The 22,321-nt window shown below is 43.3% G+C and overlaps 1 protein-coding gene across 28 annotated transcripts in view; it reads right to left on the bottom strand.

The window, feature by feature from the left end:
* Window positions 1–22,321, bottom strand: part of PALM2AKAP2 (PALM2 and AKAP2 fusion) — a 467,689-nt gene that overhangs the window by 97,843 nt on the left and 347,525 nt on the right. Inside the window, exon 1 of one of the 28 annotated variants that reach the window (XM_070251308.1) lies at window positions 8,250–8,516. The exons of the other annotated variants lie outside the window; for them this stretch is intronic. The gene's annotated coding sequence lies outside the window, so the exon portion shown is untranslated. Of the gene's footprint in view, window positions 1–8,249; window positions 8,517–22,321 lie in introns of those variants that run through there. 28 annotated transcript variants of the gene reach the window in all.

The following is a 22,321-nucleotide window of genomic DNA, read 5'->3' as shown; positions in this document are numbered from 1 at the left end:
GCACTTTCATAATCAGAAAAAAATGAAATATTATAGGAAAATTATACATGTTTATGAATCACATAAACATCTGATTCGGTCTGCAAAAACTTTCATGCCCTAGCTTAATACTTCATGTCAGAGGAATTTGAAGATAAGACCGAGTCTAAACTCTGGACAGATTAGATCCTGTTTACAGCAGCAATATCACACTGGTAAATTTCACAACATATTTGAAATTACTTTCCACGCAAACCTCAGAAGAGCAAGGACAGACTACAGGATCAGTGCACAAAAAAGCTGGCATTCCAAGCTTGGGTAGAATTTTCTCAAGATTTTTAAACTGATGGCACAAATAATTGTGCCCATAGCAAACAGCATATTCTTCTAACTCATCTCTTATAATAATGTCTTTTACCTATTTCCAGTCCTAAAAATTAGAATACTACATAGCGTGTATAACTTTTTTCTAAACCATTCGAGTTAGTTGCTGACATAATGCCCCATTATTCCTAATACTTCAGTGTATATTTCCTAAAAATAAGGACATTTTCCTACCTAACCACAGTACAGCCTCAAAATTATGCAATTAATTTGGACACATCCTACCATCTCAAGTTCAGACCCCATTCAAATTTCAACATTTGTCTCAATGACGTTCTTACCAACAAAATGGTGCAATCCAGGGTCCCATGTGGCATTTAGTTCTCATGTCTCTTTAGTCTCCTTCAATTTGGGGCACTTTCTTGGTCTTTCGTGGCCTTGACACTTTTAAAGGTTACAGACCAGTTATTTTGTTGAATGCTCTTCAATTTGGCATTATCTGAGATTTTTCTCATGGTTAGATCCAAGTTATGCGTTTTTGTAGGAATATCACAGAAGTGATACTGTGTTTTTTCTCTTGCTCATCCCATCAAATGGCGCTTAATGTCAATTTGTCCAATTACTGTTGGTGTTAACTTTGAATTTTTGATTAGGATAGTGTCTGCCAGGCTCCTCCACTGTAAAGTTACTATGTTCCCTTTGCAATTAATATGTATTGTGTGGAGAGATCATGGAGCTATATAAATATCCTGATGGGACGATATAATAGTTAAAAATTGTATAATAAGTAGCAATCAGTTCAGCCTCCAGAAAAAAACTAACACATCTTCATAACATATTTGCTAGAGACATTTAAGAAATATAGTACCCCTAAAACATTTTTCAGAATCTGCACAGAGAGAAAAGACTTTTGGGGGGAATTTCCCAAATATAGACACTGCAGTTTGTCAAAAGTAAATCTAGCAGGCTGGCCCAGTGGCATAGTGATTAAGTTCATGCACTTTGCTTCGGTGGCCCGGAGTTTGTTGGTTCAGGTCCCAGGCGTGGACCTACACACCACTCATCAAGCCATGCTGTGGTGGTGTTCCACATACAAAATAGAGGAAGATTGGCACAGATGTTAGCTCAACGACAATCTTCCTCAAGCAAAAAGAAGAAGATTGGCAATAGCTGTTAGCTCAGGGCCAATCTTCCTCACCAAAAAAAAAGAAATTGAATAATAATAGAAAAGTAAATCTACTTTTATTTGCACAAGTTACAAAAGTGATGACATTTGGGTGTACAACCTGTAATCCCTGGGGAAATGGAAAAATTAATATTATTTGCCCTCTAGTTACATCCTTGGAGCTGGCATCTCAAATACATTCTTGACTCATCTGAACTTTCTTGTTTGTTCTTTTAAGAAAAGTCTTTGTATGTGGATGACATACAAAGTGGATCCATGTAGAACATCCCATAAAAGCTGTGTCAGCCACGGCAATTCTCAGCTCAGTTCATGAGACCCACTTCAAGTGTCCCAGATGAAAGGGCTGCCAGGAACTCCCACGGGAGAACAACGTGTAGTCTTTCTACTTAAGCATTTTTCCCCTAAAAGCTTTGTGCTGATCTGAAAACACAAGACCAGCGATGACGCACTCTTGCTCAGAACAGAGAATCTGTCATTAAGACGGACTTGCAGATAGCGGCTTCAGGGCTTTGTAATAAAGGCTCATTCTGTGCTTTAGAATTTCTGATGAGGTTATTACAAGAGTAATGCAGAAGCAACTGTAATTTGCCTTTCTCGTACCTGGCAAACACAAATGGTAGAAACCTTTCCTAAAGTGATACGGAACAGTTTAGGTTTGTGGCTGTGTGAATTTCTAGGCAGGAGTGAAGGTTCTAAAAGTAAACAGTGATCTATTGCTCTTCTTTCTTATTGCCTCAGATTTCCATTATCTAATAACACGTTCTCTTTAGAGAACCAAAATGGAGGTGACATGCCAAGTTAAGCAAGGAAGGAGAGGGGAAAGCCAGCTTGATGAGCCAAAAGAAGGGTCTTATGGGGTGTCAGATCAAGGTGGACTTGGGAGAGAAATCAGGAGACAAGGGAAATGAATTGAGTAGCCCAAGAGGTGAGAGCAGGGTACAAGGAGAAGAAACAATTAATCGGAGTAGTCTACAAGCCAGCTGCTCCCCAAGGTGGGTTGATCTGGGCAGGTTGGCTGCATTTGAAGGATAAGAATCCCATGGAAAGGTTATGCCTCCTGGCGGTTCATGTACTTCTAGAGTGTTCCTCCTATATAAACACTGCTCCCCCAAACAAAACGCTACTCCTGCACCCAACGATGCATCCTAATTCCGCATCTCTCTCAAATCAATGTCTTCTCCACCTCCATCCTCATCCCTTCCTTCAAACCCATAGTGCCATTGTCTGACACTGGAGGACACAGGACAAGTAATTTCCCTCAGGTCCACCTTCAGTTTTTCTTCCTTGTCCACAAATAACGCCATAGGCAAATTCTATCATCTGCATGATTCTAGGAAAATCCAAGCTTAGCAGCAGGCAGATTTTGGAGACCTCTGATAGATCAGAGACCACCCCGTTCTGCTTAGCCACCTGCCAGGCGAGCTGTGGAGCTGGTCCAGAGGGAGCCCGCCGTCCCAAGCCACGGTGGGCAGCTTGGCATCAGGGTATTTAGAGAGGCTATTTCTGCCCTCCTGGCCTGGGCTCAGCATTCATCTTTCCTTCACACATGGGTAGGAAGCCCTGTGTTTCGATGAGCCCTGCTTGAACACCAACAGCCTGGTCCACGGCTGGACAGCCCATCCTGTTTCTCTTATGTGCCACCCTAGCTGATGAGGTATTGTTTACCAGAAGCAAGAATTCACTTGGTAAACTCCTAGAGCATAAGATAAGTGCCAGATCTTGTTTTTTGTTTGTTTCTTTCTTTCTTTTTTGGGAAGATTAGCCCTGAGCTAACTACTGCCAATCCTCCTCCTTTTTTTTCTGAGGAAGCCTGGCCCTGAGCTAACATCCGTGCCCATCTTCCTCTACTTTATAAGTAGGACTCCTAACACGGTATGGCTTGCCAAGCGGTGCCATGTCCGCACCCGGGATCCGAACCGGTGAACCCTGGGCCGCCGAGGAGTGGAATGTGCGAACTTAACTGCTGCACCACCGGGCTGGCCCCTAAGTGCCAGATCCTGAAGGGCTGCTGTGGAATCCTGCCCCCACAGGGGAGGAAAAGACAAAAGGAGGAAGGGTGGGAAGGGAGCCAAGCAGGGGTAACATGAAAGGTCAGGGAAGAATAAACCTGCCTCTTCCCTGTTGTGCCACTGCCATCACCCAGCAAGGCTCACTGAACTTGGACCACCACAACCACCTCCAAATCCATCCTCTAGTGGCCTCCTGGGAAATCTAACGAAAGGATAAACTTTTGAAAAGAAAGTTTTATCTTTCTGCCTGGGATCTGGCTTTTTAATAGGGCATCTAAATACACAGTACCTGACTCTCTCACATTCCAGTGTGACTGACAGTCACGGCCACACTGCCCGGAGGAAGCCGAATTTATTCTTCCAATTTTCCCATTCTATTTCCTGTCTTTATCCAGATTGCAAGACTACTAAGATGCCTAATGATGAAACTATGCTGACAAGGAAAACAGATGACACACACCTGCAGTTTTAATGAAACAAGATAAATCTTGAAAACACATGCAGAGAAATGCATATTACCACTACTCAGAAGCAGTTGTTGAGGGAGTTAAGTTTTACCTAAATGTCAGCTTCCTTTTTCTGAATCATTCAAAAGACAACAAACAAAAAGGCTTAGCCTGTCACTTTTGGGAGGAGGACATCGGGTTGAATTCTACAGAAAATGATGAAGATTTAGGATTTTCTTTTCTACTTCTTTCTTCTCCCCAACTCCACCTCTGCCCATGTCAACAGTTTGCTCTGTAATGAAATGTGGTTAAGTTTCCACATTTTACCAGCAGGCTTAAGCAACATATTTCTCTGGGCATAGCGTTATGTTGGTTCAGAGAAAAGTTTTGAGAAGGAAAGATTGTAAAATCCAATAAAATGAATTAACAACATCAACTGATGATAACTCACCCTTTCATTGTTTCCCTAACTCTCACTCTGCACAATCTATAAATATATAATGGTGAGAAAATCACAAATACTTAGAATGATTTTATAAATCTTGTATATTTATAAAGTCATATGAAGCCCAAGGTCAAACACTTAGTTAATAACACAGTGATGTCCAGAATACAGGTACCCCCCAAAAAATCACCCCCAGGCTCTTATCACTCAATAACACTACATCCGTCTAAGAGAATTTTATAGACACGGCTTCAGCCAAAACTTATCCAACAAGAAACTATGACAGTGCTGGAAATCCTGAAAACATACATTTTCTATGCATCAGTGAGGCTGGACAGTTATTGCACAGAAAAGTTTCTAACCTAAAAATAATTGATCTTTAATGAAAGAAAACTGGAAGAAGAAAGGGTTACAGAGAGCCCTCATCCGTCCAAGTGAGCAATAACAGAATGAGAGAAAGTGAAAAGAGCCATCAACTGTCAAAGCCGAGAGAAAGATGGAGCACGTCCTGAGGGGAGCTGGGTGTCCAGAAAGAAGAAGGCTTACAAAGACCAAGAACACCTGTATAAGTTTAAGAAAATGCAAAGCCAAGTTCATGTTCTTTGTTGCTTTGAGAGAAGAAAACAGACATTTGGGACTTCACTAAAATGCCCATAAGAATTATGTTTTTATCCCCTGTTACAGCTTGAATAGGTACTGTTTACTGAGCACCTATCAGACTCTATATATTAGGTTAAATCATATGAAATATCCAATATTTGTCCATTTTGATGCACAAAAATGGCAGTTTCAGATGGGTTCTATCTAATTTATTTTCTCTAATTTCTAATTCTTTTTTTTTTTTAAGGATTTAATTTTTTTCTTTTTCTCCCCAAAGCCTCCTGGTACATAGTTGTGTATTTTTAGTTGTGGGTCCTTCTAGTCGTGGCATGTGGGACACCGCCTCAGCGTGGCTTGATGAGCAGTCCATGTCCGCACCCAGGATCCGAACCGGCGAAACCCTGGGCCGCCAAAGCGGAGCACGCGAACTTAACCACTCGGCCATGGGCCAGCCCCTCTAATTTCTAATTCTAAACTTGCAAGATCGGTGTTATTATTCCCAACTGCAGACGAAAAAACACGCAGAGAGAAATAATAACATGCCCCAGGTCATGGCAGAACCAAAAAGTGCCATGTTCCGACCCAGGGTGTCCAGACCCCAAAGCCAAGGGTCAGGAGCCTCTCTCTCAACCGTGCAGCATGGAGTCACCCAGGTTAGTTCAGGCAGCTGCACATGTATTTAGCAGAAAACAGAGCTTAAATCATCACCTTTAGTCTATTAAGTTTTGAAATATATTTTATACCCCTAGCCAGCTTTTCACATTGACTAAATTAACTTAATTACACTTGCCTTCTGGTCAGAAATGAAATGATTGGACTAAAGAATTATTTCCATTTTCTTAAATTCGAAAAGTAATTACAAATATAATAAATGGAATTTTTAGCTTTAAAAAATGATTATTTTAAAAATTATCATTGTTCTTTGGGACCTGCCCAACCAATATAGAAAAGTTTCAAGTAGACACTTTCTAGACTTTCCCATCTCCTCTAACTTGGGTGGTCTGCATCCACCTGGAATTTTGCCAGATCCAAGTGTGTGACCTTGAGCCGTACACTGAGCTTCTCTGAGACTTAGCTTCTTTGTGTGCAGAATGGGACGGGGTGATGTCAGCTCAGCCTCCTCTCGTGGGAAGATGAATGTATTACCGGAGGTGACAGTGTTTCTACAATGGGTTTTGTGCAAGGTTCTCAGTACCGCTCTGCTCTGCTTTGCTGGGAGTCATGACCACATGCTTCCTTCTCTGGAATTTGCCAGGCTACCCATCAGGTGGGGATGCCTGACAACCCTCTTCCTGCCAAGGGTATCACCAATAATTAGCAAGCAGCCTCCCTCCATGAGTCAGGACAATAAAGGGTGGGCATCCTTGAGCTAATCAAATGACATTAGAAAAGTGGAAATAGCCACCAGATGATGATTCACCCACAATAAAAATTCTTATAAAACTGTCTCTGAATCACGTTGGCATCACTCCTGGTAAATCAGACCAGGCAGAAACAGGTGAGGGAGGGTGACCAAGGGGAGTCTCTTCATTGCAGCTCTGCCTCTGCCTCAGTTGTGCTCCCAAAGGCCCAGTTTCGGTGAGGCACATGGACTGTTCGGAAGCTGTCATTTCCTCAGTGCCTCCTGGTCATCGCATGGTTTTAGAGTCAAGAAGCAAATGCGTCCATCATTTAATCTTGGAGCCAAAAGAGACCCACAAGATCATCTGGTAACTTACAACCTAAGAACATAGTTGATGAAAACAGCTAACGGTTCTGTGGCATCAAGAATATGGAAGGGCTGGGGCTGGCCCCATGCCCAAGTGGTTAAGTTCGTGCGCTCCGCTGCGGTGGCCCAGGGTGTCACCGGTTCAAATCCCGGGTGCGGACATGGCACCGCTCATCAGGCCACGCTGAGGTGGCATCCCACATGCCACAACTAGAAGGACCCACAACTGAAAATACACAACTATGTAGCGGGGGGCTTTGGAAGGAAAAATAAAATCTTTAAAAAAAAAAAAAGAATATGGAAGAGTATAAATTAACCACAAGAATGATATGCAATGGACTTAACATATTAAAAATGCACCTGTCTCCTGATCAAAGGCTATTTCTCTTTTGTTCCTGGGACAAACAAATGTTGTGAAGCCACCCAATGGGCATACACAAATAATAATTAATATCTGTAGTATTCAAAACACTTTTACATGTCAACTCATTTGATCCTGAATGGTTGGGGGAGGGGAATTTACTTGAAAACTTAGCCTGTGCCAGCCACTTTTGATTTGTTATTGCACTTAATCCTTAACAGCAATGACTAATCACAGGCATTCTTAGCCCCATTTTGCAGTTTACAAAACCAAGCCTTTGGGAGGTGGAATAACTTGATAGGTTGTTTGAGGTCCCCGCCTCTGCAGGCCTCTTTCCCTACAACTCAGTCCTCTTAGAGACTGTAACCTTTGATCTTGATGAGTCTGTGGATTACTCTAAGGCTTGAGAAAATAAGACATTTTGTAAATTAAGTCAGGCCAACCCTGAAAATGTCAACTTCCTTTCTCCGCTGTGTTGGTGGCGGGTCCTACACTCTGCTGACCAAGGGCTAATTATTTCTGGCACCTTGTTTACCCAGAAATGAGGCAACCAAGAGAGAAGCTGCTCTCTTTCAAGAAAGCTCCAATCTTGCCCTGACTGGAGAACACCCCAGACCCACCATTACAGCAGCTGGAGTGGGGTTCCCACATCACCTCATTATTAGCATGATGTGCTACAACCCCATTACAATACCCCTCGGGAAATGCACCCCCACCCAGAGCCCTTATTTGCATGCAACTCAACTGCCCCCCTAAAGGGAGTAGGACTGAAGTCTAATCAGGAAAACAGGAAAAGAACAAAATTAGCCAAGCGAAATCTGCAGGAGACTTTATCCTATTTAACCAACCCATCATGAAAGTTTGAGTGAAATATACAACCCTAAAGGATTATACATTCCACGAAATTCTATCTGCCCCAAGTTCTGCTGATACTCAGAATTAAGATCTTACAAAAAATTGTTTGGAACATAAACAAAGACGAATCTACACCCAATCTGGGAAACGCTCACTTGCTAAATCCTTGCTTGCCAAAAGCCACAGAAGTATTTCAACCATCACTGCCTTATCATTCTCAAGAGATCTGGGCAAAAAGAAAAGCATCGAAATTTAAATAGAGAGAACAGATCTGTAAGTTTCGTTTTTACTTCTAACGACAAACATAATAATGAATCTAAAGACAGTACAACATACCTTTACCCACTCCAGCAGACTGAGCCACTGTCAACACAACAGAAATTCTGGATCAGAAATACTAATAGAAAGACAACAGCAGAATAATATGGAAGGTGCAAAAAGAACCTCCAGGAGGAAATTGAAGTACAAAGCATTCAGCTTTCACTAGCATTTGGGGGAAGTCTTCATTAAAACTAGTCAACAAAAATACAAAGCAATATGCCAAGGGAAGTTGAGACCTGGATCTTTTTTCTCTCTCACAATATTAGCTTACAGCTTAGCAACAGCTAGGGTGGAGGAGGAAATTCCTCCGTTCACATCCACCCCCCTCAAATGCCTTTTTTTTTTAAGAGGACTGTGTACAATGCATTTAAAAAATCTATTGTTGGGGCGAAGGAGATTCAGATGTTTTTTCTCTGGCTAATAATGGACTCAATTGCCTTGAAGTCAATGAACTCCTGGGTAGGAAATACCAAGCAGACAAACAGGAATAGAGTAAGTAATGCAGCAGTCAGATGATATGTTAGACCTACATTCTAGAATACCTTAGGGCACGCTTTAATAGAAAAATATGTCATTCCTCAAAACTCTTCAGTTTTACTTTATTTTTAACTTTAAAAAGTTTTCTTAATTATTACTAGAAAAAGGAGAGTATTTCAATACTTGAGATTAAAATCATGTAAATATGAAAGCCTTAATTGAGAGAACAGCCATGATAGCACTATCCACACGCGCAATGTCACTGGACCGACTGTTACCAAGAGACGGGGACCCAGCATCCTCCACTCGCTAATCTGCCCAGAGTCAGAGAAAGCTAACTGCCTTGTCAGTTAGATGACAGTTATCTACCAATTATTCTCCTTCCTCGTTCTATATCTTCCCAATGATAAGAATGCCAAGCCATGTTCACTTTTATTACCAATTATCTGATAAAAACCAATGAAGAGCTTTCTCTCTCCTTGATAATACAAGAGTCTCCAAAATCAGTTACTATGCTTGCTAAAACTACCATAATCTTAAAGGAAGGTGAACAAAGGCAGAAGAGGAATCATAGATATTTCCATAAGTGTGACAAATATAGATACTAATGTTTACAGTCATATTAAGAGGACAAGAATAATATGTTAAAAATAGCCCAACCGACTGACAGTTAGCGGATAACGTTGCTTCCTCTATATTTCAGTATTGAATGCTAACCATGTGCCAAGCTCTCTGTTAAGCTCTTTATCTGCATTTTCTGATTTAATCTTCCCGACAACTCTAAGACGAAATTATTATAATCGCCATTCTACAGATGAGGAGGTGAAGCTTATAAAGGTTCAATAATTCACCCAAAGTGACATGAATAATAAGTGACAAAGTCAGGATTTGAGCTTAGGCTACCTAACTCTGGAGTCCATACTTAAATAACATATGCTCTCTCCAGCCCATCCATTTTGCAAATCCACATCCATGCTCCTGTGACATGTCTTGAATGGATGTCTCATATTATACAACTTTTGCCCCGGGACTTACTTTTTCCTGTATTTGTACTTTGGCACTTGCAATAGTGAACTTCTTGAAAGGAAGCCCTGGGGAATTCTTTTGATCTCCTGAGGACCTGACAGATGCACCATGCCTCTCAAAAACAAGTGGGAGACAAAAGGTGGAAGTTGCCCAAGTGTCCACTGATGGATGAATGGATAAACAAAATGTGGTATATACATACAATGGAATATTATTCATGAATATTAAAAAGGAAGGAGATTCTGAAATGCTATACAACATGGGTGAATCTTGAGGGCATTATGCTAAGGGAAACAGCCTGTCAAAAAGGGACAAATACTGTACGAGTCCACTTATATGAGGTGCCCAGAGTAGAGCAGTCAAACTGAAGAGAGACTGAAAGTAGAAAGGTGGTTGTCAGGGGCTGGGACGAGAGGCGAATGGGGAGTTAGTGTTTAATGAGTAAAGAGTTTCGGTTTTACAAGATGAAGAAGTTCTCTGGATGGATGGTGGTTTTGGTATCACAACATTGTGACTGTACTTTAATTTGTAGATTTAAAAATGGTCAAGGTGGTAAATTTTATGGATGTGTGTTTTGCCACAATTAAAATTTAAACCAAACTAGGGGAATAACTAGGAGTCTCCAGCACAGATATGCCTTAACATGCCTTCTCAGAGCTGGCAGGCACAAGTCACACTGTCGTGGGTGTCAGGGAGCTGGCCCTCCACCAGGAAGTCATCCTGCTTGTGTGGCACTGAAGCCAACTGACAGGGACAAGCCATTCAGGGCTGCCCCCGTTCACTCTCAGAACTTGCCCTTTCTGCCAGCCCGGGAAGCACAAGGAAATGGCAAACATCAAGAAAGCATGTCGTTGAGACCTCGACAGGCACCTCTTCCTGTTTTAGAGGCCGGGCCTGTGTAGGGCCCAGATAGCTAGTGCCCTGAAGGCCAGAAGTCAAGTCCAGGCATCCATCATTTCCCTTGTCATGGAGCCACTGTGGTGAAAACAAAGGGTGGTGGGCGGTGAGGTAGTTTCCACCTTGGAAATGTGACAAAGAGTTAATTTGCAAAGGAAACAATATCGAGAAATGTGAGAGCTCGGGATTCCTTTGATGACAGAGGTGTGGTAATTAAGGAGCTGCCCTCCTCCTAGGGACAGAGAGCTGCCTAGACAGTAGGGAAAACACAGCTTGACTCATGTCCTTCTCTTCAAATCACAGTCCTGTGGCCTCCGATGAGGGCACCATTAACCACCCAGGCTTGTCCCACTGAGTGCTAGTCAAGGGAATGGACCACTTGGACCCTCTAACACTCTCAGAGTCAATTTACTATTGGGTGTTTAGGGCTCACGGTGTTCAAGACCCAGGCTGGGCTCAGAGGTCAGACAAGACCCTGGCGCTTCCTTCGAGGGAAGTGAACACATCCACCAATTGAGATTCAAGTCTGCTTTTCTCCTTTGGCTTTCAAAAATACTTTTTCACAAACATTTTTGTTTAGTCATTAGAATTATTTTTTAAATTTTTAAAAATTTTTTAATTTTTAATTTTTTATTTCATTACAAATATATATTTTTATTTCCGTCATTTGGATATTACCTTTTTACTATTTTTAATAAAAGTCAAAGTTTGTACAAAGGCTGCATTAATGACTTTTTTATAGAGGTAAAATATACACAACATAAAATTTGCCATTTTAACTATTTTTAAGTGTACAATTTAGTGGCATTAAGTACAGTCACGTTGTTGTGCTACCATCATCACCATCCACCCAGAGAACACTTTTCATTTTTGCAAAACTGAAACCCTGTATCCTTAAACACCACTAAATCCCCATTCCTCCCTCCTGCCAGGACCTGGCAACCTCCATGCTACTCCATGAACATTTTGGAGATCTCAATATAAGTCTTCTCCTTTTACTTTCTCTCCTCCTCCTCCTCCCTAGGCAGGCAGCCAGGCTTTTAACTAAATGCTTGCTTCAAGGATCTGATGTCAAGGAGTCAAGGTTCTCCCTGGCTTTGGTAAAAACCTAAGCCAAGCTTCTTCCCGGCTTTTGTAAAAATGTAAGCCATCAACAAGACACGCAAGGTGTTCTAGGAAGGGTCCTTTCTCCCTCCACCCCGTTGTTTTGCTCAGTTCCCTGGAAGCTCCTAGGGGAACTGGCGGGACTTCAGAGAGGAAAGGCTCCAGGCTCCAGGTTCTAGCTTCCCAGACTTGCCAAGAATTCCCGTGCTCCATCACGCACCTGCAAGGACTAGCAGAGAGCCTCAAACTTGACCACGTGGACAGAAATACTCACAAGCAATGTAGGCACATGACTGGAAATCACAGCTAAAACCACAGACGAGTGTCTGGATGGCCCCCTTCCCACAACCTAGCACCTTTTAAACCTTTAGACCCTGGATGCAATCACAAGGTGGGTGTGTGCCAAAAATAACTGAAGCTAAATGTTCTGTTAGCAGGACAAGTGGAAGGCTTGGAGACAAAATGAAGTTAATTTATGTAAGTTTTAAAATGCTCTATTCTTGCAAGTCTGTTTATGACTGAGATTCATACCTCTAACCATAGCAAAAGGAGAGAGCAAGCTTAGTTTGTATTAAGCACTAAGAAGGCAGAGGATAAAGAGGGTAACGATTAAAAGACTGTCTATTAAAGCCAGACTACAGGGATTCAAATCTTAGCCTTGCTACTAGCTATGTGCCCCTGTCCATAACCCCTGTGCCTCAGTTTCTTCATCTGTAAGATTATAATAATGCGATCTTCCCCAAAAGGACTTTATGAGGCTCAAAGATGACAATACATATGTGGCACTTGAAATTAGGGCCCAACTGGCAATAAATATTCATCGTCAGGAAGCAGCTTAAACCCATTTTAATCTCAGAGCATCTGCTTTTATGGAAGATTGAACTCACCGAAGAAATACAAAAATTTGAACTTTTTCAAAACTAGACTCTTGGTGGGGAACACAAAGCTGTCTATACAGAAGTCAAATAAAATGTTGTACACTCGAAATTTACACAGTGTTATAAACTGATGTGACTCCAATAAAATAGTAATAGTAAAATTAATTTTTAAAATTTCCAGCTTTTCAAAGCTACACTTCTGAAAGAAGCTTGCTCACAATATGTGGATGCAAATGGACCCGTGTTAAAGGTTCAAGGTTTTATTCAATTATATGCAGAGTATATTACGTCTTCCTCTGTTCATACAAACTCTGTCCTTGGTTTGGATCCATTCTTCCTAAGGCCCCAGTAATTGTTACTTTGTACTTGTCCAAGTATTTGCAGTAGTCAACTGGGTAAGGATTCCTGCAAGCCTTTTTCTAATCCAATTTCGAAAGTTTGTGACACAGAGAGTTAGCGGATCTTGCAAGAGATGACATGCATATCAAACCCAAGGAGACCCCTGAGGAGTTCACGAGAGGTGACAATATAGAGGGTGTGGGTTGGAGGGGTGTCTCGAGGGGACAGAGGTCTCTAAGGAAAAAGACACACAAGCAGAGATTGCCTTTCAAATTAAGGGACTAAACTCCCAGGGCAAGGGATGTTCAGACAGTTTAAACAAGTAGTTTAACCATATCAAAGTCAAAATTCCTGGTCTGGTCTACTCCGGACTCATGAGAGAGGACAGAGGCTCGGCCAGCACAGAAACAAGGAAAGAGAAAAATATACGTCCCATGGCCCTGGCCTTGACTAATTCATGCCACGTCTCCCAGCTGTACCATCTCTATTTTTAAAATGGGATTAAAATGACAGAAGTACCCCACAGGGTTGTTGTGAGGCTAAAATAAGATGTACCTGGCCCAGAGCAGCACTCAATCATGAATTACAGTAATAATAAAGTCTAGAAGCCATCCCTCAGGCAGCCCAGATTGGTTTTCTTCCTTTTGCTTTTATACCTTTCAGATTGATATTAAAGACAAAATTGGGTCAGCCCTGGTGGCCTAGCGGTTAATTTCATTGAGCGCCACTTCAGCAGCCAGGTTTGGTTCCAGGGCACAGACCTACATCAATCGTCTGTCAGAGGCCACCCTGTGGCAGCAGTCCACATACAAAAAAAAAGAGGAAGACTGGCCGCAGATGTTAGCTCAGGGCAAATCTTCCTCAGCAAAAATAAATAAATAAAGACAAAATTGTTTCTAATATACTGATTTCCGAATAATTTTCTCAAAGCAATCACTAGGAATCAATTACCAGGTGTCAGATCGCCCCTTTTTGTGACATACCTGATAATCCTCCACAGCAATCGCTCTCGTGTTCTCTGCCCCCCACTATTTCCCATAACTCCCCATTTTTCAATTTAAACCCCTCTAGAGCAGATCAGCTGGTCTGCTGGAAAAACACAGGCTTCCCAGTCCTGGGAAGATAACTCCACTCTGGCCAGAAGCCCAGCACTCTGGCTTCTTCTGCCCTGGCCTCTGAGTCCAAATGCTGGAGCTGGATGTTGTTCAAACCCTGCCAGTCACTCCCCATGGCCCCCTTTCACTTCTACGGCCCCATCTTCCACTTGTAAGGGATAGTGAAAGTTACGAAAAGAACGTACACAGAAGTTGCAAAGAGGTTTTCTTTTCCTTGGAATGTCTTGGTTATAAACCCAGTTTGGTTCCAAAACTTGCCTAGAACAATCTACTTCACAGATAATGTTCATTAAAAAGGATCGGAAAATGATTGTTATAATACCAACAATGAAAGCAAGCTGGAAGACACAACAGAACCGAGAAAGAACTCTGTTTTAAAATTCTGGAGCCCCAAAAAAACCAAGCTGCATCAGAGTAAAACAGGAAAGTAGTAGAGACTTGTAGCAATTTTGAAGGAGATTCTTACAACTGGAGGTGAAGGATGGGGGTTCTTTATTGGATGTAATTTCACTTCAAAACTTTTTTCCCCCTCCATAGACATTGGGCATGCTGGTTTCACTTCCTAGTCATAATTCAGGTTGATTTTTCAGCTCAAAAAAGAAGAGAGAGAGAAAAGAGGGGAGGCAGGCAGAGGGGATGGAGAGGCGAGCGTTCCAGCTGTTCTGGGCCAGAATTTAAAGACAAAGAGAAGGGAGACACGAGAGAGGAGAGGTATTTTGAGTGGCCGTGCCGGCCGCAGGTGCTGGAATTAAAGCAGCTGGGTGAGCAAAAGAGGACACGCACAGATCGGAGGGGAGGGAGTAAAGATGGTAGGAATGGGCTTTGCCTTCCTGTACCAGTCTTTCATTTATTCCCTGTCCTCCCCCAGCCTCCAGGTGGCACAGCGGATCCAACACCGCTTGCTTGGGGAGCTGAAAGATAGGACAAGGGGCCAGCCCTGTGGCCGAGTGGTTAACTTCTCGTGCTCTGCTGCGGCGGCCCAGGGTTTCACTGGTTCGGATCCTGGGCGCAGACATAGCACAGCTCGTCAGGCCACGTTGAGGCAGTGTCCCATATGCCACAACTAGAAAGACCTGCAACTAAGATACACAACTATGAACCAGGGGGGATTTGGGGAGATAAAGCAGAAAAATAAAATAAATAAAGATAGGACAGGGGCCTGGGCAATTTTGGGGAACAAAATAAAGAAACAAAAGGCATGTGCCCAGGCAGGATTGGGGGGAGTGACCTCCCGTGGGGAGCAATCAGGACATGCTCAGAAACATTTCCACTGCGTTTCAGGTACCACAGCCAGACACTCTCAAAACTCTAACGGAAATCTTTCACGCTGCAATTTTAAGTTTTTTCTCTTTTCAAGGCCCAATAAAAAGAATCGCCTTTGCATAGCACATTGCCATTTTGTATCATGTTATTTAAGATACAGTTGCTTAAAGTTGGATGGATGGAGAGTTGCATCCTTCTGAAGCTACAGAAACATAGCTACAGGATGTGAGTTCTAGATATGGACAGCCAGACAGGGGTTTCTCAAAATCAGCACCATGGACATTTGGGGCTGGATAATTTGTTACTGTAGGGGGCTGTCCTGCACATTGTAGGATGTTTAGCTGCATCTCACTAGAATTTAGAGCTCCCTTCTCCCTCACTGATGGCCCAGTCTCTCCGGTCAGTCTGCTGATTTCAGTGCTGCGGCTTGGCTAGCTTTCATAGTGGTAAGGAGTTTCTCACAGTGCAACATGCACACAAATCCCTGGGGATTTTGTTAAAATGATAGATTCTGATTCAGTAGGTCTGAGATGGGGCTCAGGATTCTCTAGTTGCAACAAACTCCAGGGCAATGATGCCAATGCCACAGGTCCCCAGACCACACTTTGAGCAGCAAGGCCCCGTACGTAGCCCTAAGTTAGTCATAGGAGGTAGCAGGTAGGAAAACTGGCCCAACACTGTATAGCTGTGGGACCCTCAGTGGGTTACATAACCTCCATGTGCCTCAGCATCCTCATTATGATTTGAAAAGTGGTGGTGATTGTAAGGATTCAGTAAGATAGTGGAGATAAAGCCATCAGTTTAGCACCTGGCACTCAACAAATGTTAATTTCCCTCCCCTTCCCGCTTAGCTCCTCCCAGCACACGCCTTGGAACCTCAAGATCAAGGCATCCCTGGGGATTACAGGGAATTCCCTAGGAGAGAAAATGCAATTTCGTTCTGAATGGTGGCTGGAGCAGGAAGGATTTCTCCCCTTTTCATTCTTCTATCTTATACCCTCTACGCTGATTACACCATTAACATCTGTCATCCTTTGGAGGCTGTGAATTGTTTCGATAATGAAGCATATGATGAAAAGAATCTTTAAAAACAATGTACACATTGTGATTTCATGCGAAAGCAATGCCTCCCACCCTCAGGCCCATCTCTGTGCTGCATTTAACACTGATTTGAACGTTTCTCTAACGGAAAAATGATCCCAAACAGGAATAATTGCAAGCGCTTTGAATATCATCTAAGTTGCCAATACGGTTTATTCATTTTCCTCCCCAAATGAATGAATTCGGCTCATCTGGAATCGTGTCAGAGGAGAATTCTTGCTACCCTTTGTGAGGATAAAATGTTCTAATGCAAAATACTAATTTGCCAGGCTAAATATAGTCTTGGAATCCCACGGCACACAGACCTTGATTTTCATGCACACACAGAGAGAGCCTTTGAATTCAGGGTTGTGAAGTACTTGCATTTTCGAGAAAATTAACTAAGATTTATTCCTTTGGGAAAATCCCTTCCCCAACCCCCCCTATAAAAAGGTCTAAACAATGGTGTCTTTCTCTGTTTATAGGCTACACCACAAAACTTACATGAGGCCCCGCTCCAAACAAATTAAGTTTCTACATGATTCCACTGTGCAAATGATGTCATGATAATGTAAGCCAGCGCAGTCAGGGAGAGGGGCTGACCGCGGTCCGTTAACCTCCTGTGGTTTGGCCTTCCTCGAACCTTCTAAACACAGTCCACGCAGGTGTGGGGCTCAGGGGGGCCCTGGCAGAGCTCTGCATTTGAGGCGGAAGTTAGGCAATTGCTGGGTGGGAGAAAAGGCAGCTATGTTTCCCTCCGTCTCCCCTTCCTCAGGGTGGGGGCTCTCCCTGGATCTGCAGGGCAGGCCTCTGCTGTAAGAAGCTCTAGGTCAGTGCTAGGCCCACGGGTCACCACAAACCCCCAGAGAAGAGTCACAAACTATAGATAGGACGGCCACCTAGGGAACCTTCGCAGAACTTGGTGTGGTGCCGGTGGTAATTCCATGCACACTTCTTCTAACCAATAAAAGACTAAAAATCCTGGAAGTCTTGGCAAAATTCTCCTCTAATCCTTACCAACCCAGGGCACTTTAAGCACTCGGGGGAAATTTCCAGTCCAATCCAGGAAAAACTGCTCCAGCCTCACTGTTCATCCTTTCTCTGCACAATAATAACCCTTCTCAAGGCGATCTTGCTAAAGCATGTGCAAAGCGATAAAATACATCCTTACGTAGTTCAAAGAGAGGTTAATATTTCTGGACCTGCATTGATCTGTCTGTGCACACTGACTCGATTTCTCACCAAGCCTACAGAGCAGATAAGGAGTTTAGGCGCTGCACAGGACAGAAGGCTCCAGCAGGATCCACAGACCTGGGACACAGCCCGAGGACTGCCTCTGGGGTCCGGCCGTGAGGTCACTCAAGACCGAAAGCAGGCTACTCGGGACGGACTAGCTTACTTAAGAATTTCATTGGGGACCTGGTCCAGGGCACATTGCCTTTTCTCCTAAGTTAGAAATGAGACGGCACAGTGGGGTGGAGAGCAGGTAGTCAGCATCCACTACAGGCTTGTGCCCTGAAGCATTATGTTCTTGAATTTTATATGGCATCACCAGGAGAGCTGGTTTAAAAGGCAGTCTCCAGGCTCCTCCTAGAAGATGCTTCTGGCTGTCTGGGCCAGGGCCCAGGAATTCCAACACAGACTATGGGGTGACTGAACCACGTGTCCAGATACGCTGTCCAGGTGAACAAGGCAGATTCCTAGGAAACTGGGTCCTCTAGTTCAGGCTGAGGTCCTTAAACAGACTAGAGACGCTGGAGAGTCACCGGACCAGAGTTGGACAGTCCCCGCTCCACAGCCGCTTTGAGGGGACTTCCCTCCAGCAGACAGTGACTGAAAAGAAAACTTCGCAAGGACCCCACACACTGGGTTAGGTTCTACAACGTTCTGCTTTTCAACTCATGCTGCTTGTGAATCCCCAGCTACTTTTTTTAACCAACTCACTTCCTGAAATGTACCAACTCATCCTAGTTCAGGACCCTAGCGGTGGCTGGCGCTGTGAATTTAGTGGAGAGGTTTGGAGCAAGTGCGGAGGATAACTTTTATATGCATTTAAAAGAATGATTTGTAGAGCCGAAAAATCAACTCAAAATAATGTTTCTGGTGTGTCCACCTCACCATGGTGCTACATAATAATTCATCTAACCAGCAAACTCTACTGCAAATCTGTGACAAGTTAAATGATAAAACAAAAAGGACTAGATTAACCAGGCTTCTCAGGCTCTTCAGAAAACCTGTTTTATTTTAACCCTCATTGCAAATCCTTACTTAAAATATCAATCCACGTTCTTGGCTTTTTTGGTTTCTTTTTGGTGAGGAAGATTGGCCCTGAGCTAACATCTGTGCCAATCTTCCTCTATTTGGTATGTGGGACACTGCCACAGCATGGCTTGACGAGTGGTGTATAGGTCCATGCCTGGGATCCAAACCTGCGAATCCAGGGCTGCCGAAGCGAAGCGCGCAAACTTAACCACTACGCCACCAGGCCAGCCCCACGGGTTCCTGTCTTAATGACAGAATAAAACATTACAGCTGGCAAAGAATCCTGCAGTAGTTCCAGATGGGGAATCCATCACACTGCCAGTCACTTTAAGAACCTTAAAGCCCACAATTAGGGTCCTGAGAATTTGAGTCCATTTTCCTGAGGAGGAGCAATTTCTCACTTACTCAAAATGTAAAGAGGAAGCAAGTAAAGAAAAATGGAAGAAGCTCCATTAGTGCGAGTGCCTCGGGGATCAGAGGAGGAGAAGGAGGTCAGCCAGATTCCCCCAGGTCAAAAGGAGGGGGCTGTGGAGTGGGGATGGAGGGCAGGCTTGGAGACCCCGTGCTCAAAGCATCTGGATCTGACCAGTGTGAAGGCTGAACAACTGATCTGCTGCTACACAATCGCTGGGATTTTAAAAATTAACTTTAAAAACTGTTCATTTACTTGCATCTGCCATAACGATGAAAGAAGACTTTGGTTAACTTAGAGAAAACAATTGGGGGCGAGGGCAGAGTATAACATATGCAAGGGGCTTCCATATACATCTCATTTAATACAAGTTTTGCAATAGGTAGGCTTTGGTATCCCCATTTTTATAGATGAGGGAGCTAAGATTCAGTTGAAGTGATGTGCTCAAGATCTCACAGAGAACTTGACCAAGGGGCTAATGTGTTTTGGCCCCGCCATGGCTCTGGATAGCTAGAGTGTTACAGTATCTGCAGATTTGGCTCTGCTCACTCCGTCTGCCCCAATCAAGCATCAAAACCAACCAGGAAGTCCCTGCACACATCTAAGGAAACAGAGTTCAAAGGACAGTGGCATTCCCCACGGAGCTCTGCAGCTCTCTCCCCTCCCTGGCATTCACACCACGGCCCCCTCCACCAGGACCTATATCCTCCAAGACTTGAAAGACAAAACAAAAAAACCCAACTTCTCAAACCCCCTTGGGGGAAGCTCCATCATCTCTTCCCTGTCCTTTGCCTCGATGGGAAAACCAGCAGCCTTCTGCCTCCACGGGGACCCTCCCCAGCTGAACGGCCCATTCAGTCACTCTGAGACTGCCACCAAGATGGAAACAAATGCCACTTACACGTCCCTTGATCCTACTCAAATGTTCCCCCCCCCCCCCAACGTCTGGTACCACTCGAGAGAGGAATACTAAAGGGAAACAATGGTACATGGAGCCCAAGGATGCCCTCAGCCCCTTCTCCCATGCTGTCTGTCCTCTCCTGCATCCTCAGTCTCAGAATTCACTTCAACGGGAAAAAAGAAGCCCTGGCTGACCCCTGGAGAAAGCGCATCCTGTTTATAGGAAGAAAGGTCTTGATTAATTCATTTTTCTGGCACTTGACCTTCCAGAGAGTGGGGCAAAGAAGAGAAATGACATTTATATCGGGATTTTAGTTTTCTCAAAAGCCGGCCTCCAGTGTGTCCTGGAGTGGGTCCCACAGTTACACTTACACTCTTACAAATCATAATTCATATCCAGGCTAACATCACACTGAGACTACAAAATCCTGAACTGTCAATGGAAGGACAACTGTATATTCACCACAGTAAACTCACCAAGGCAAGCAGTAGCCAAGGCAGAGCCGTCAATCATTGCATTTTAGAAACACCGTCATCAATAAGAATTGAAACAAATTTTTAAGATTTAGGTTTAAACCTCAGTTACTGTATTTCTTAGAGCACTTCATTTCTTTCTTTCTCTTTTTTTTTAATTTTTTTTTTTTTTTTTGCTGAGGAAGATCACCCTGAGCTAACATTCACTGTCAATCTTCCTCTTTTTGTATGTGAGCTGCAGCCACAGCATGGCCACTGACAGACAATGGTATAAGTCCACACCTAGGAACCAAACCTGGGCCACAGAGGCAGAGCACGCTGAACTTAACCACTAGGCCACCAGGGCTGGCCCTGGAGCGCTCCATTTCTTAAGTATTCTAATTAATCAAGTACTACTTAAATTACATAAACAAACTTTATAACTTTCTGAGTAAAATAGTGGATTTTCCTGTTAGAATAGAGATGATTTCAACTTTCCTATAATAATACATTCCTGGAAAATGTGTTTGAAGGCAAATGTCCAGAACTTGAACAGCAGCCTTATGTATTCTTAGAAGGGGGTTATTTAACAAAGATAGATATATATCTCATCATGGCTATGGAGGCACTGCCTCCCTCAGCTCTAAGCCACCCAAAGTGCTCCTGGATGAGGCTGGTGCCAGTGCCAGGCCTTACACTTTCTTAGTTTCCAGAAAACCTGCCTGTGGGTGTTAAGTTTGCACAGTATAAAAAAACTATGCAATCTTCTAGCAAAACTTAGTAAAACTGTCAAACCCGATAAGTCTATTAATCAATCACTTCAAATTTCCAACGGCTGGCACAGGATCCCTGATCAATAATCTAAGCAAACGGGGGCTCCCATGTTTCTCACGATCAAAGAGCAGCCATTCTAGAGGCTCATTCAAGAGAGATCATCGATTCTACTTACGTGGAGAAATGTATAAGATTAAAGAACAGAACGACGCATTCCCTTGGCTTTCAGAGGTAAATTTTCAAATGCTCCTGTTTCAATTATTAAAATCTCTCAACACAAGCTCCATCCAAATTCGATTTCATCCTTATATGAAACCTTTCTCATTACCCTAATAAGTAATGATGACTGAATGAGGCTTGCAATGACAACCGTGGTAGAAATCTGGGACACGGGTGTTTTAAGAGCCCACCAAATCTATAAGGATGGTATCTAGACAATAATTATAATAATTAACTGCAAAATCCAGAGTGCTAGAAAGTTTTACAAAGTAACATTTAATATATTAGTTCTATACCAAAATATTGAAAGTTTTAGAAAGAAAACAACAAGTGGATCATTTTCCCCTCACTTGATAACTAAGTCAAAACAACCCGCTTCCCTTTATTAGTCACAGTTCCTGGGGCTACTGAGTCAGAATTAGCCACTTATGAAAGTGAAATAAATTCTGACAACGCTACCCTAAATTCTGCAGGCAGGAGCTGTGCCAACTGCCATGCCAGAACTATGAGATAATGGGTATTTCAAAACGTTTGCCCCATCTCAAAGCCCAGCCATCTCTCTCACGCTAGCACCTCAGCATCCCAGAAAGAAACTGAAATGAACTCCACTGCCAGACAAAGATCTCAACCCTTAACTGCCCAGTCCACTAGGAAAGGGACGGGGACATCCACACAGTATTACTTTCGTTCTTCCTGGCTCATGACAAATTTTATCAGTGCAGCTCAAAATAATTGCAGGGCCCCCAAGACCCTTGGTGTGCCCACTCAAAGGAGAAGATGCCCTTTAAGCAAAGCGCCTGTGCCAGAACTGGGGAAGAGGAAGCTGGCAGTGGACAGACGTTTAGAAGGTGCTTTAAGGCAAGCCTGAATTCTTAAAAGGCTTTATGT

Source organism: Equus caballus, chromosome 25 (genome assembly GCF_041296265.1).
Source record: "Equus caballus isolate H_3958 breed thoroughbred chromosome 25, TB-T2T, whole genome shotgun sequence".
NCBI lineage: Eukaryota > Metazoa > Chordata > Mammalia > Perissodactyla > Equidae > Equus > Equus caballus.
The sequence above is the reverse complement of the archived record's forward strand: the minus strand, read 5'-3'. Positions and strand labels throughout refer to the sequence as shown.